Source organism: Phyllobates terribilis, unplaced genomic scaffold (assembly GCF_046119375.1).
Source record: "Phyllobates terribilis strain yellow unplaced genomic scaffold, ASM4611937v1 Scaffold_272__1_contigs__length_2551015, whole genome shotgun sequence".
Classification (NCBI taxonomy): Eukaryota; Metazoa; Chordata; class Amphibia; order Anura; family Dendrobatidae; genus Phyllobates; species Phyllobates terribilis.
The window spans coordinates 2,137,444-2,152,128 of NW_027363032.1; positions in this window are offsets into that span (position 1 = coordinate 2,137,444).

The window sequence follows — 14,685 nt, forward strand, 5'->3', positions numbered from 1 at the left end:
CACCGGAGCACGCCACTTTCCCGTTGGCTTGCCACCGGAGCACGCCACTTTCCCGTTGGCTTGCCACCGGAGCACGCCACTTTCCCGTTGGCTTGCCACCGGAGCACGCCACTTTCCTGTTGGCTTGCCACCGGAGCACGCCACAGTCCCGTTGGCTTGCCACCGGAGCACGCCACAGTCCCGTTGGCTTGCCACCGGAGCACGCCACTTTTCCGTTGGCTTGCCACCGGAGCACGCCACTTTCCCGTTGGCTTGCCACCGGAGCACGCCACTTTCCCGTTGGCTTGCCACCGGAGCACGCCACTGTCCCGTTGGCTTGCCACCGGAGCACGCCACTGTCCCGTTGGCTTGCCACCGGAGCACGCCACTGTCCCGTTGGCTTGCCACCGGAGCACGCCACTGTCCCGTTGGCTTGCCACCGGAGCACGCCACTTTCCCGTTGGCTTGCCACCGGAGCACGCCACTTTCCCGTTTGCTTGCCACCGGAGCACGCCACTTTCCCGTTGGCTTGCCACCGGAGCACGACACAGTCCCGTTGGCTTGCCACCGGAGCACGCCACTTTCCCGTTGGCTTGCCACCGGAGCACGCCACTTTCCCGTTGGCTTGCCACCGGAGCACGCCACTTTCCCGTTGGCTTGCCACCGGAGCACGCCACTTTCCCGTTGGCTTGCCACCGGAGCACGCCACTTTCCCGTTGGCTTGCCACCGGAGCACGCCACTTTCCCGCTGGCTTGCCACCGGAGCACGCCACAGTCCCGTTGGCTTGCCACCGGAGCACGCCACAGTCCCGTTGGCTTGCCACCGGAGCATGCCACTTTCCCGTTGGCTTGCCACCGGAGCACGCCACTTTCCCGTTGGCTTGCCACCGGAGCACGCCACTTTCCCGTTGGCTTGCCACCGGAGCACGCCACTTTCCCGTTGGCTTGCCACCGGAGCACGCCACTTTTCCGTTGGCTTGCCACCGGAGCACGCCACTTTCCCGTTGGCTTGCCACCGGAGCACGCCACTTTCCCGTTGGCTTGCCACCGGAGCACGCCACTTTCCCGTTGGCTTGCCACCGGAGCACGCCACTTTCCCGTTGGCTTGCTACCGGAGCACGCCACTTTCCCGTTAACTTGCCACCGGAGCACGCCACTTTCCCATTGGCTTGCCACCGGAGCACGCCACTGTCCCGTTGGCTTGCCACCGGAGCACGCCACAGTCCCGTTGGCTTGCCACCGGAGCACGCCACAGTCCCATTGGCTTGCCACCGGAGCACGCCACAGTCCCGATGGCTTGCCACCGGAGCAAGCCACTTTCCCGTTGGCTTGCCACCGGAGCACGCCACTTTCCCGTTGGCTTGCCACCGGAGCACGCCACAGTCCCGTTGGCTTGCCACCGGAGCACGCCACTTTCCCGTTGGCTTGCCACCGGAGCACGCCACTTTCCCGTTGGCTTGCCACCGGAGCACACCACTTTCCCGTTGGCTTGCCACCGGAGCACGCCACTTTCCCGTTGGCTTGCCACCGGAGCACGCCACTTTTCCCGTTGGCTTGCCACCGGAGCACGCCACTTTCCCATTGGCTTGCCACCGGAGCACGCCACTTTCCCGTTGGCTTGCCACCGGAGCACGCCACTTTCCCGTTGGCTTGCCACCGGAGCACGCCACTTTCCCGTTGGCTTGCCACCGGAGCACGCCACAGTCCCGTTGGCTTGCCACCGGAGCACGCCACTTTTCCGTTGGCTTGCCACCGGAGCACGCCACTTTCCCGTTGGCTTGCCACCGGAGCACGCCACTTTCCCGTTGGCTTGCCACCGGAGCACGCCACTGTCCCGTTGGCTTGCCACCGGAGCACGCCACTGTCCCGTTGGCTTGCCACCGGAGCACGCCACTGTCCCGTTGGCTTGCCACCGGAGCACGCCACTGTCCCGTTGGCTTGCCACCGGAGCACGCCACTTTCCCGTTGGCTTGCCACCGGAGCACGCCACTTTCCCGTTGGCTTGCCACCGGAGCACGCCACTTTCCCGTTGGCTTGCCACCGGAGCACGACACAGTCCCGTTGGCTTGCCACCGGAGCACGCCACTTTCCCGTTGGCTTGCCACCGGAGCACGCCACTTTCCCGTTGGCTTGCCACCGGAGCACGCCACTTTCCCGTTGGCTTGCCACCGGAGCACGCCACTTTCCCGTTGGCTTGCCACCGGAGCACGCCACTTTCCCGTTGGCTTGCCACCGGAGCACGCCACTTTCCCGTTGGCTTGCCACCGGAGCACGCCACTTTCCCGTTGGCTTGCCACCGGAGCACGCCACTTTCCCGTTGGCTTGCCACCGGAGCACGCCACTTTTCCGTTGGCTTGCCACCGGAGCACGCCACTTTCCCGTTGGCTTGCCACCGGAGCACGCCACTTTCCCGTTGGCTTGCCACCGGAGCACGCCACTTTCCCGTTGGCTTGCTACCGGAGCACGCCACTTTCCCGTTAACTTGCCACCGGAGCACGCCACTTTCCCGTTGGCTTGCCACCGGAGCACGCCACTGTCCCGTTGGCTTGCCACCGGAGCACGCCACAGTCCCGTTGGCTTGCCACCGGAGCACGCCACTGTCCCGTTGGCTTGCCACCGGAGCACGCCACTGTCCCGTTGGCTTGCCACCGGAGCACGCCACTGTCCCGTTGGCTTGCCACCGGAGCACGCCACTGTCCCGTTGGCTTGCCACCGGAGCACGCCACTTTCCCGTTGGCTTGCCACCGGAGCACGCCACTTTCCCGTTGGCTTGCCACCGGAGCACGCCACTTTCCCGTTGGCTTGCCACCGGAGCACGCCATAGTCCTGTTGGCTTGCCACCGGAGCACGCCACAGTCCCGTTGGCTTGCCACCGGAGCACGCCACAGTCCCGTTGGCTTGCCACCGGAGCAAGCCACTTTCCCGTTGGCTTGCCACCGGAGCACGCCACTTTCCCGTTGGCTTGCCACCGGAGCACGCCACTTTCCCGTTGGCTTGCCACCGGAGCACGCCACTTTCCCGTTGGCTTGCCACCGGAGCACGCCACTTTCCCGTTGGCTTGCCACCGGAGCACGCCACTTTCCCGTTGGCTTGCCACCGGAGCACGCCACTTTCCCGTTGGCTTGCCACCGGAGCACGCCACAGTCCCGTTGGCTTGCCACCGGAGCACGCCACAGTCCCGTTGGCTTGCCACCGGAGCACGCCACAGTCCCGTTGGCTTGCCACCGGAGCACGCCACTTTCCCGTTGGCTTGCCACCGGAGCACGCCACTTTCCCGTTGGCTTGCCACCGGAGCACGCCACTTTCCCGTTGGCTTGCCACCGGAGCACGCCACTTTCCCGTTGGCTTGCCACCGGAGCACGCCACTTTTCCCGTTGGCTTGCCACCGGAGCACGCCACTTTCCCGTTGGCTTGCCACCGGAGCACGCCACTTTCCCGTTGGCTTGCCACCGGAGCACGCCACTTTCCCGTTGGCTTGCCACCGGAGCACGCCACTTTCCCGTTGGCTTGCCACCGGAGCACGCCACTTTCCTGTTGGCTTGCCACCGGAGCACGCCACAGTCCCGTTGGCTTGCCACCGGAGCACGCCACAGTCCCGTTGGCTTGCCACCGGAGCACGCCACTTTTCCGTTGGCTTGCCACCGGAGCACGCCACTTTCCCGTTGGCTTGCCACCGGAGCACGCCACTTTCCCGTTGGCTTCCACCGGAGCACGCCACTGTCCCGTTGGCTTGCCACCGGAGCACGCCACTTTCCCGTTGGCTTGCCACCGGAGCACGCCACTTTCCCGTTGGCTTGCCACCGGAGCACGCCACTGTCCCGTTGGCTTGCCACCGGAGCACGCCACTTTCCCGTTGGCTTGCCACCGGAGCACGCCACTTTCCCGTTGGCTTGCCACCGGAGCACGCCACTTTCCCGTTGGCTTGCCACCGGAGCACGCCACTTTCCCGTTGGCTTGCTACCGGAGCACGCCACTTTCCCGTTAACTTGCCACCGGAGCACGCCACTTTCCCGTTGGCTTGCCACCGGAGCACGCCACTGTCCCGTTGGCTTGCCACCGGAGCACGCCACAGTCCCGTTGGCTTGCCACCGGAGCACGCCACAGTCCCGTTGGCTTGCCACCGGAGCACGCCACAGTCCCGTTGGCTTGCCACCGGAGCACGCCACAGTCCCGTTGGCTTGCCACCGGAGCACGCCACAGTCCCGTTGGCTTGCCACCGGAGCAAGCCACTTTCCCGTTGGCTTGCCACCGGAGCACGCCACTTTCCCGTTGGCTTGCCACCGGAGCACGCCACTTTCCCGTTGGCTTGCCACCGGAGCACGCCACTTTCCCGTTGGCTTGCCACCGGAGCACGCCCCTTTTCCCGTTGGCTTGCCACCGGAGCACGCCACTTTCCCGTTGGCTTGCCACCGGAGCACGCCACTTTCCCGTTGGCTTGCCACCGGAGCACGCCACTTTCCCGTTTTCTTGCCACCGGAGCACGCCACTTTCCCGTTGGCTTGCCACCGGAGCACGCCACAGTCCCGTTGGCTTGCCACCGGAGCACGCCACAGTCCCGTTGGCTTGCCACCGGAGCACGCCACTTTCCCGTTTGCTTGCCACCGGAGCACGCCACTTTCTCGTTGGCTTGCCACCGGAGCACGCCACTGTCCCGTTGGCTTGCCACCGGAGCACGCCACTGTCCCGTTGGCTTGCCACCGGAGCACGCCACTGTCCCGTTGGCTTGCCACCGGAGCACGCCACTGTCCCGTTGGCTTGCCACCGGAGCACGCCACTTTCCCGTTGGCTTGCCACCGGAGCACGCCACTTTCCCGTTGGCTTGCCACCGGAGCACGCCACTTTCCCGTTGGCTTGCCACCGGAGCACGCCATAGTCCCGTTGGCTTGCCACCGGAGCACGCCACTTTCCCGTTGGCTTGCCACCGGAGCACGCCACTTTCCCGTTGGCTTGCCACCGGAGCACGCCACTTTCCCGTTGGCTTGCCACCGGAGCACGCCACTTTCCCGTTGGCTTGCCACCGGAGCACGCCACTTTCCCGTTGGCTTGCCACCGGAGCACGCCACTTTCCCGTTGGCTTGCCACCGGAGCACGCCACAGTCCCGTTGGCTTGCCACCGGAGCACGCCACAGTCCCGTTGGCTTGACACCGGAGCACGCCACTTTCCCGTTGGCTTGCCACCGGAGCACGCCACTTTACCGTTGGCTTGCCACCGGAGCACGCCACTTTCCCGTTGGCTTGCCACCGGAGCACGCCACTTTCCCGTTGGCTTGCCACCGGAGCACGCCACTTTCCCGTTGGCTTGCCACCGGAGCACGCCACTTTCCCGTTGGCTTGCCACCGGAGCACGCCACAGTCCCGTTGGCTTGCCACCGGAGCATGCCACTTTCCCGTTGGCTTGCCACCGGAGCACGCCACTTTCCCGTTGGCTTGCCACCGGAGCACGCCACTTTCCCGTTGGCTTGCCACCGGAGCACGCCACAGTCCCGTTGGCTTGCCACCGGAGCACGCCACAGTCCCGTTGGCTTGCCACCGGAGCACGCCACTTTCCCGTTGGCTTGCCACCGGAGCACGCCACTTTCCCGTTGGCTTGCCACCGGAGCACGCCACTTTCCCGTTGGCTTGCCACCGGAGCATGCCACTTTCCCGTTGGCTTGCCATCGGAGCACGCCACAGTCCCGTTGGCTTGCCACCGGAGCACGCCACTGTCCCGTTGGCTTGCCACCGGAGCACGCCACTTTCCCGTTGGCTTGCCACCGGAGCACGCCACTTTCCCGTTGGCTTGCCACCGGAGCACGCCACTTTCCCGTTGGCTTGCCACCGGAGCACGCCACTTTCCCGCTGGCTTGCCACCGGAGCACGCCACTTTCCCGTTGGCTTGCCACCGGAGCACGCCACTTTCCCGTTGGCTTGCCACCGGAGCACGCCACTTTCCCGTTGGCTTGCCACCGGAGCACGCCACTTTCCCGTTGGCTTGCCACCGGAGCATGCCACTTTCCCGTTGGCTTGCCACCGGAGCACGCCACAGTCCCGTTGGTTTGCCACCGGAGCACGCCACTTTCCCGTTGGCTTGCCACCGGAGCACGCCACTTTCCCGTTGGCTTGCCACCGGAGCATGCCACTTTCCCGTTGGCTTGCCACCGGAGCATGCCACTTTCCCGTTGGCTTGCCACCGGAGCACGCCACTTTCCCGTTGGCTTTCCACCGGAGCACGCCACAGTCCCGTTGGCTTGCCACCGGAGCACGCCACTTTCCCGTTGGCTTGCCACCGGAGCACGCCACTTTCCCGTTGGCTTGCCACCGGAGCACGCCACTTTCCCATTGGCTTGCCACCGGAGCACGCCACTTTCCCGTTGGCTTGCCTCCGGAGCACGCCACTTTCCCGCTGGCTTGCCACCGGAGCACGCCACTTTCCCGCTGGCTTGCCACCGGAGCACGCCACTTTCCCGTTGGCTTGCCACCGGAGCACGCCACTTTCCCGTTGGCTTGCCACCGGAGCACGCCACTTTCCCGTTGGCTTGCCACCGGAGCACGCCACTTTCCCGTTGGCTTGCCACCGGAGCACGCCACTTTCCCGTTGGCTTGCCACCGGAGCACGCCACTTTCCCGCTGGCTTGCCACCGGAGCACGCCACTGTCCCGCTGGCTTGCCACCGGAGCACGCCACTTTCCCGCTGGCTTGCCACCGGAGCACGCCACTTTCCCGCTGGCTTGCCACCGGAGCACGCCACTTTCCCGCTGGCTTGCCACCGGAGCACGCCACTGTCCCGCTGGCTTGCCACCGGAAGCACGCCACTTTCCCGCTGGCTTGCCAAGGGAGCACGCCATCATCCATTTAATAAAATGGGCCACACTTAGCTTTTTCTTTTATATAATAGGTCCATATAGTTTTTCATTGAATATATTGGGCCCTACATAACCTTACATTTAATATATATAATCGTCTTATCATGTCTGTCTGTCCTTCTGTCCAGGAAGTCCTGCGTCGCTGATTGGTCCGACCGTGGTCAATCAGCGACGTGGGATTTCAAAAAAAGATGGCGGCCATTAGCAGCTCATCTGCCGCACGGAGGTCAGCGGCGATGTAGCCGGGAGATGACCGGCGCAAGCAGCAGAAGTACCCCGACCAGCGGCGCCGCTGACCTCCATGCGGCTACCGTCGGGAGATCAGCGGTTAGGGCCGCTGATCTTCCGACGGAAAGTGTGAAGGGAGAACCGGGGAGCGGCGCCACCGGTCGGGATACTTCTGCTGCGAGCAGCCGGTCATTTCCCGGCTGCTCGCAGTGGAAGTACCCGCACAGGCAGCGCCGCTCCCCTGTCCTCACTAATACGATTCGGCGGCCACGACCAATCAGCGATATTGGCTCCAAATTTAAACACCGCTCTGCACAGAGGTCAGTGGCGATGCAGCCGGTCATCTCCCGGCTGCTCGCAGCAGAAGTACCCCGACCTGCGGCGCCGCTGACCTTCATGCGGCTACCTTCGCTAGATCAGCGGCTAGGGCCGCTGATCTCCCGACGGCAAGTGTGAAGGGAGGACCGGGGAGCGGCGCCGCCGGTTGGGATACTTCTGCTGCGAGCAGCCGGTCATCTCCCGGCTGCTCACAGTGGAAGTACCCGCTCCCCGGTTCTCACTAATACGATTCGCTGATTGGTCGCGGCCGCCAGCCGTGACCAATCACCGGTTTTGGCGCCAAATTTAAACATGCTCTCCGGTCCTCACTAACACGGTTCGCTGATTGGTCGCGGCCGGCCGCATACATATTCTAGAATACCCGATGAGTTAGAATCGGGCCACCATCTAGTTTAATATAATGGGCCACAAATTGCCTTCTAGTTATTACAAGAGGTCCTGCATAGTCTTCCATTTATTTTAATAGGCCCCATATAACCTTTCAGCATCTGAAACAACGGATACTGAAAGCCTGTGCTAGCATTTCTTCTGCGGTGTTGCTATCAGTGTGTCAAGAGTGGGAGAAGAGGGTTGCATTGACAATCCAACACAATGGGCAGCACTTTAAACACATTTTATAAGTGGTCATAAACTTGTAAAAAATTCATGAAAGAATAAAGTTATGTTAAAACCAAGCACACCATTGTATTTTCTTATGAAATTCTCAATGAGTTTGATGTGTCACATCACCCTCTTCCCATTGAAAAAAATAAAGTTAGATGCAAAATGGCCGACTTCAAAATGGCCGCCATAGTCACCACCCATCTGGAAAAGTTTCCCCCTCCCATATACTAATGTGCCATAAACAGGAAGTTGACATCACCAACCATTCCATTTAATTTAGGTGTATCCATATAAATAGCCCACCCTGTATTATTACCATTTTTATTATTGCTGTACATACTGTAGCTTTTCATTTAATTTATTGGGCCCCATATAGGCTTCCATTTAATATAATGGGCCCCACATAGCCTTCCATTTAATTTAATGAGGTCCACATAGCCTTCCATTTAATTTAATGGGGTCCACATAGCCTTCCATTTTATTTAATGGGGCCCACATATGTTTTTATTTAATATAAAGAGCCCCACATAAGCCCCTAATTAATATAATGGGCCCCACCTTGCTTTCCATATAAAATAATGGGTCCCACATAGCCCTCCCTTTTGTTATGATGAGCCTTACATATCACACCATTTCCCGATGGTCTGCCACCGAAGTACACCATTGGCTGCTGGGGTGCCACTGGAACACACTCTTTACAGTTGGGGTGCCAAAAGAGCACACCTTTCACCATTAGCATGCCACCGGAGTACACTTTTTGCCACTGGCATGCCACTGAAGCACACCCTTTACCATTGGAGTACCATCGGGCACACCCTTTACCGTTGGTGTGCCATCGGAGAACTCTATTTCCCGTAGGCCTACCAGAGGGGCCCAATATGTGACCTTTTTTGCTTACCACCGGGGCACCCATCTTGGGCTTTTTAGCTTACACCGGGGTGCACTCTTTGGCCTTTTAGCTTACCACCGGGGCACCCAACTTGGGCTTTTTAACTGCGACCGGGGTACACTCTGACCATTTTGCTTACCACCGGTTCACTCATTTTAGGCTTTTTTAGCCTGCCACCGGGGTGCACTTTTTGGCCTCATTGCTTACCACTGGGGCGCACTCTAGGGCTTTTTAGCCTACCACCGGGGTACATTCTTTGGCCTTATTGCTTATCACTGGGGTGCACTCTAGGGCTGCTCAGTCTGCCACCAGAGTCTACTCTTTGGCCTTTTTGCCATTGGTGTGCCACCAGAGCACACCCTATGACGTTGGAGTGCCACCGGAGCACACCCTTTACCTTTGGAGTGCCACCGGAACACACAATTTGCCATTGGCAAAAGTATAATGGACCCCCACATAGAATTCTATAAAGTATAATGGCCCCCACATAGCCCTCTATATAGTATAATGAGCCACACATTGCCTTCCATGTACTATAATTTAATTTATTGGGCTCCACATAGCTTTTCATTTAATCTATTGAACCCCACATAACCGTCAATTTAATATAATAGGCCGCACTGGACTCCATTTAATATATTGGACCTGACATAGCCTTCCATTTAATAAAATGGGGCCAAAATATCCCTCTATTTAATATAATGGGCACCAAAAAGCCTTCCATGTTTTATATTGGGCACCACATAGCCCTCTATTTAATACAATTGGCCCCACTTAACCTTCCATTTAAAATATTGGGCCCCACATAGCTTTACATTTAATTTACTGGGCTCCATATAGGCTTCCATTTAATATAATGGTCCCCACATAACCCTCCATTTAATATAATGGTCCCCACATTGCCTTCCATTTATTATAATGGAGCCAAGATACATCTCTATTTAATATAATGGACAAAACACAGGCTTCCATTTAATATAATTGGCGCTACATAGCCCTTTATTTGATAAATGCGCCTCACATAGCCCTCCATATAATATTATGGGCCCCGCAACGCTTTCCATTTAATTTAATAGGCCTCACATAGCCCTCAATTTAATACAGAGGGCCCCACAAAACCTTCCAGATAACATAGTGGGCCCCAATATAGCTTTCTTTTTAATGTATTGGTCCCCACATAGTCCTCTATTTAATATAATGGGCCTCACATAGCCTTCCATTAAATATCATGGGCCCCATATAGAATTTATCATATACGTAGATGTCCCTTTAAGATAACGGGCCCCACATAGCTTTCCCTTTAATATAATGGGCCCCACATAGATTTTATTATTATATAATGGGCCCCACATAGCTTTCCCTTTAATATAATGGGCCCCACATAGCTTTCTCTTTAATATAATGGGCCCCACATAGCTTTCCCTTTAATATAATGGGCCCCACATAGCTTTCTCTTTTATATAATGGGCCCCACATAGCTTTCTCTTTAATATAATGGGCCCCACATAGCTCTCTCTTTAATATAATGGGCCCCACATAGACATCCATTTAATATAATGGGCCCTACGTAGATGTCCCTTTAAGATAACGGGCCCCACATAGCTTTCCCTTTAATATAATGGGCCCCACATAGCTTTCCCTTTAATATAATGGGCCCCACATAGCTTTCTCTTTAATATAATGGGCCCCACATAGCTTTCCCTTTAATATAATGGGCACCACATAGATTTTATTATTATATAATGGGCCCCACATAGCTTTCCCTTTAATATAATGGGCCCCACATAGCTTTCTCTTTAATATAATGGGTCCCACATAGCTTTCTCTTTAATAAAATGGGCCCCACATAGCTTTCCCTTTAATATAATGGGTCCCACATAACTTTTTCTTTAATATAATGGGCCCCACATAGCTTTTTCTTTAATATAATGGGCCCCACATAGCTTTCTCTTTAATATAATGGGCCCCACATAGCTTTCTCTTTAATATAATGGGCCGCACATAGCTTTCTCTTTAATATAATGGGCCCCACATAGCTTTCTCTTTAATATAATGGGCCCCACATAGCTTTCTCTTTAATATAATGGGCCCCATATAGCTTTCTCTTTAATATAATGGGCCCCATATAGCTTTCTCTTTAATATAATGGGCCCCACACAGCTTTCTCTTTAATATAATGGGCCCCACACAGCTTTCTCTTTAATATAATGGGCCCCACATAGCTTTCTCTTTAATATAATGGGCCCCACATAGCTTTCTCTTTAACATAATGGGCCCCACATAGCTTTCCCTTTAATATAATGGGCCCCACATAGCTTTCTCTTTAATATAATGGGCCCCACATAGCTTTCTCTTTAATATAATGGGCCCCACATAGCTTTCTCTTTAATATAATGGGCCCCACATAGCTTTCTCTTTAATATAATGGGCCCCACATAGCTTTCTCTTTAATATAATGGGCCCCACATAGCTTTCTCTTTAATATAATGGGCCCCACATAGCTTTCCCTTTAATATAACGGGCCCCACATAGCTTTCCCCTTAATATAATTGGCCCCACATAGCTTTCCCTTTAATATAATTGGCCCCACATAGCTTTCCCTTTAATATAATGGGCACCACATAGATTTATTATAATATAATGGGCCCCACATATCCGTCCCTTTAATATTATGGACCCCACATAGATTTATTATAATATTATGGACCCCACATAGATTTATTATAATATAATGGGCCCCACCTAACCCTCCAGTTTATACACTGCAGTCGCTCTCTTTCTTCTCTTCTTTACCTAGTCCAGTCTTTCGTGACGACTTCCCGCCATGATTCGTCTTTGCAGTTTGCTGTCCAGGTTTCGGCTGCTCCGCACTTTTCAGCAGATCACCGCACTCCTGAAAAACAAAAATGTTACAAATATAAGCGACTTAAATAAATAATGCCGCCCACTGTGCCACCAAATGCAAATATGTGCCACACTGTGCCCATGAGTATATCATTCACCACAATGAATCCTGCTCCACTGAGAATATAAATCAGTCACTAGCTTGTGCCCCCGTTATAAATAGTGTTGAGCGAGCACTAAAATGCTCGGGTGCTCGAAGCTCGGCCCGAGCTCGCCGTGATACTCGGGTGCTCGACCTGAGCAACGAGCCCATGTTAGTCTATGGGAGACCCGAGCATTTTTGCGGCGGCACCCCCGGCAGTCTGTAGAAAGCCTAAAAAGTGCCCAAAATGATAGTGACAGTGCTCAGATGACATGGGGACAGCATGGGGATCGCCCCAGGAAGCATTTCTGACCCCCAAGGTCACTGTTGTCAACAACGTGGTCAGAGGTATTAAGCCACTTTTACAGGCTCATAAGAAAATGTTCAAAAACGAAAGTGAAACTTTTTTCCTGTGAAATATGTTAAGGAATTTCTTTTCCAGGGTAAAGACTTGTGTATAAGGTAAAATAAATAACCAAAAACAAAAATACTCCTCCACACCTTGGGCTATGTTCACAAGTAGCATTTTTTATGCGTTTTTGCACTTTTGTATTGCTTTCAACTGTGACAAATGCATTCACCGGGAAATGTCATTTTAACATTTTACAACCTTATCTGGCCATGTGCTGTGTGACACATGCATATAGTGCTGAAAAGACATGGGAACAGCATGGGGAAGACCCCTGGAAGGATCTCTGACTCCCAGGTCACTGCCTAAAAGTGTGCCCATCAGAAGTGATCCTTGCCGCATCAGAAGATGCAGACTTGCAACTATCCCCGTGCAAGTCCTTGTCCCAGGGCAGTGTTCAATTATACCTCCCCCATTCCTTGCAATGCAAGCGCAAATATGCAGCCAACCACCCACCCACCCCCAGGCTGCAATACCATACTGCTAGCTTGCAGTTGAAATTGGGCCTTTTAGTTTTGAGGAGGCCGAAGCTGGCCACTACCTCATGGCTGCTTCGGCAGCGAGGTATCCATACTCAGTCCCCAGCCGCCCGGCGGCCGGGTTTCCATGCTCGGTCCCCAGCCGCCCCGCAGCCAGGTGTCAATAAACGGTTCCAAGCCGCCCCGATTTCTCCGCGGAACATCCCCACACACTTTTCTTAGACTGGCCTGCTTTAGGGCACCATTGGACGAGCCCACCAAAGAACCCGACTTCTCCGGTGGGCCCTGGCTTCTTTATCAGGGGAGTTGAGAGTGCCAAGGTGAGGAGCATGATGAGGATGATAGAAGTTAGCATCTGCTTTGTTTTCAAGGAATGCAAGCGCATGTATGTAGTAGCGGCTAGGCCTGAGGTGGTCATATCCTACCTCCTCCGAGGATTGCTGGATGTTTTCCTGCTACTATCCAAGTTCTATGACTCTCGTTAAAACAAAGCTTCAAGTGATAAATGATGGATGAGGTAGTGGCAAAGGAGAAAGAGCAGGAGGAACAGGGACCATTCACATCAATATCAGGCCAGTCAACCACATATGTCTTGTAGGATATGTTTCTGTAACAAAAGGAGCGGTTTGGCTACACAGTTATAGGGCATACAGTGAGTGCAATGCCTACCAAAACTTTTGAGGCACTCCAATGCCCCTTGGAAATGACATGGAGGTCAGAGGGCCTTAACTAAACCTTTTTTTCCATTTATGGCAACTGGGTCTCCTGTGCACTGTTGGCCTAAGCAGTGAATGGAAGGCTTTCCAAAAATTATAAGGAACTGCAATGCCCCTGGAAACAGATGTGGATTACAGCGTACTAAAAACCTTCTACCCATTATTGGGGAGTGTGTCTCCCTTAGTTTTCACCTTTGCATTGAAAAGCAAAAGCTGACTAAAATTAGGAGGAAATGCAATGTCCGTTGGAAGAGTCATGGAGATTAGAGGTAAGGTAATTAAAAACAACATTTCAATGCCCCTTGGAAGAGCTGTGGAGTTCAGAGTGGCTTAAGAAGACGCTTTTAATGCCCCTTTGAAGAGACATGGAGGTCACAGTAGCTTAACAAGACGGTTTTAATGCCCCTTACAAGAGCCATACAGTACAGCATCTTAAAAACATTATTCCCATTATTGGGGAGTGGGTCTCCCATAGTATTTGCTTATGCCTTCCAAGCAAAAGCTTCCAAAAATTATGAGGAAATGCAATGCCCGTTCGAAGAGTCGTGGAGGTCCCAGTAGCTTAACAAGACGCTTTTAATGCCCCTCAGAAGAGACGTGGAGGTCAGAGTGGCATAACAAGACGGTTTTAATGCCCCTTACAAGACACGTGGAGGTCAGAGTGGTATAACAAGACGCTTTTAATGCCCCTCAGAAGAGACGTGGAGGTCAGAGTGGTATAACAAGACGGTTTTAATGCCCCTTACAAGAGACGTGGAGGTCAGAGTGGTATAACAAGATGGTTTTAATGCCCCTCAGAAGAGACGTGGAGGTCAGAGTGGTATAACAAGACGGTTTTAATGCCCCTCTGAAGAGACGTGGGGGTCAGAGTGGTATAACAAGACGGTTTTAATGCCCCTTACAAGACACGTGGAGGTCAGAGTGGTATAACAAGACGGTTTTAATGCCCCTTACAAGACACGTGGAGGTCAGAGTGATATAACAAGACTCTTTTAATGCCCCTTACAAGAGACGCTCATTATTCTGGCATTTGGCAAATATTAAAAATGATGGTAATCCTAATTGACCTAAAATGGGAAAGGTTTATTCTGATTTCATGTCAGATATTGAGAAAAACCTGCAGATGTGTCTATTTATACAGTGTATGGAAACTTCTGATTTCAACTCTGTATATATATATATATATATATGTGTATAATATATACACGGCGAAGC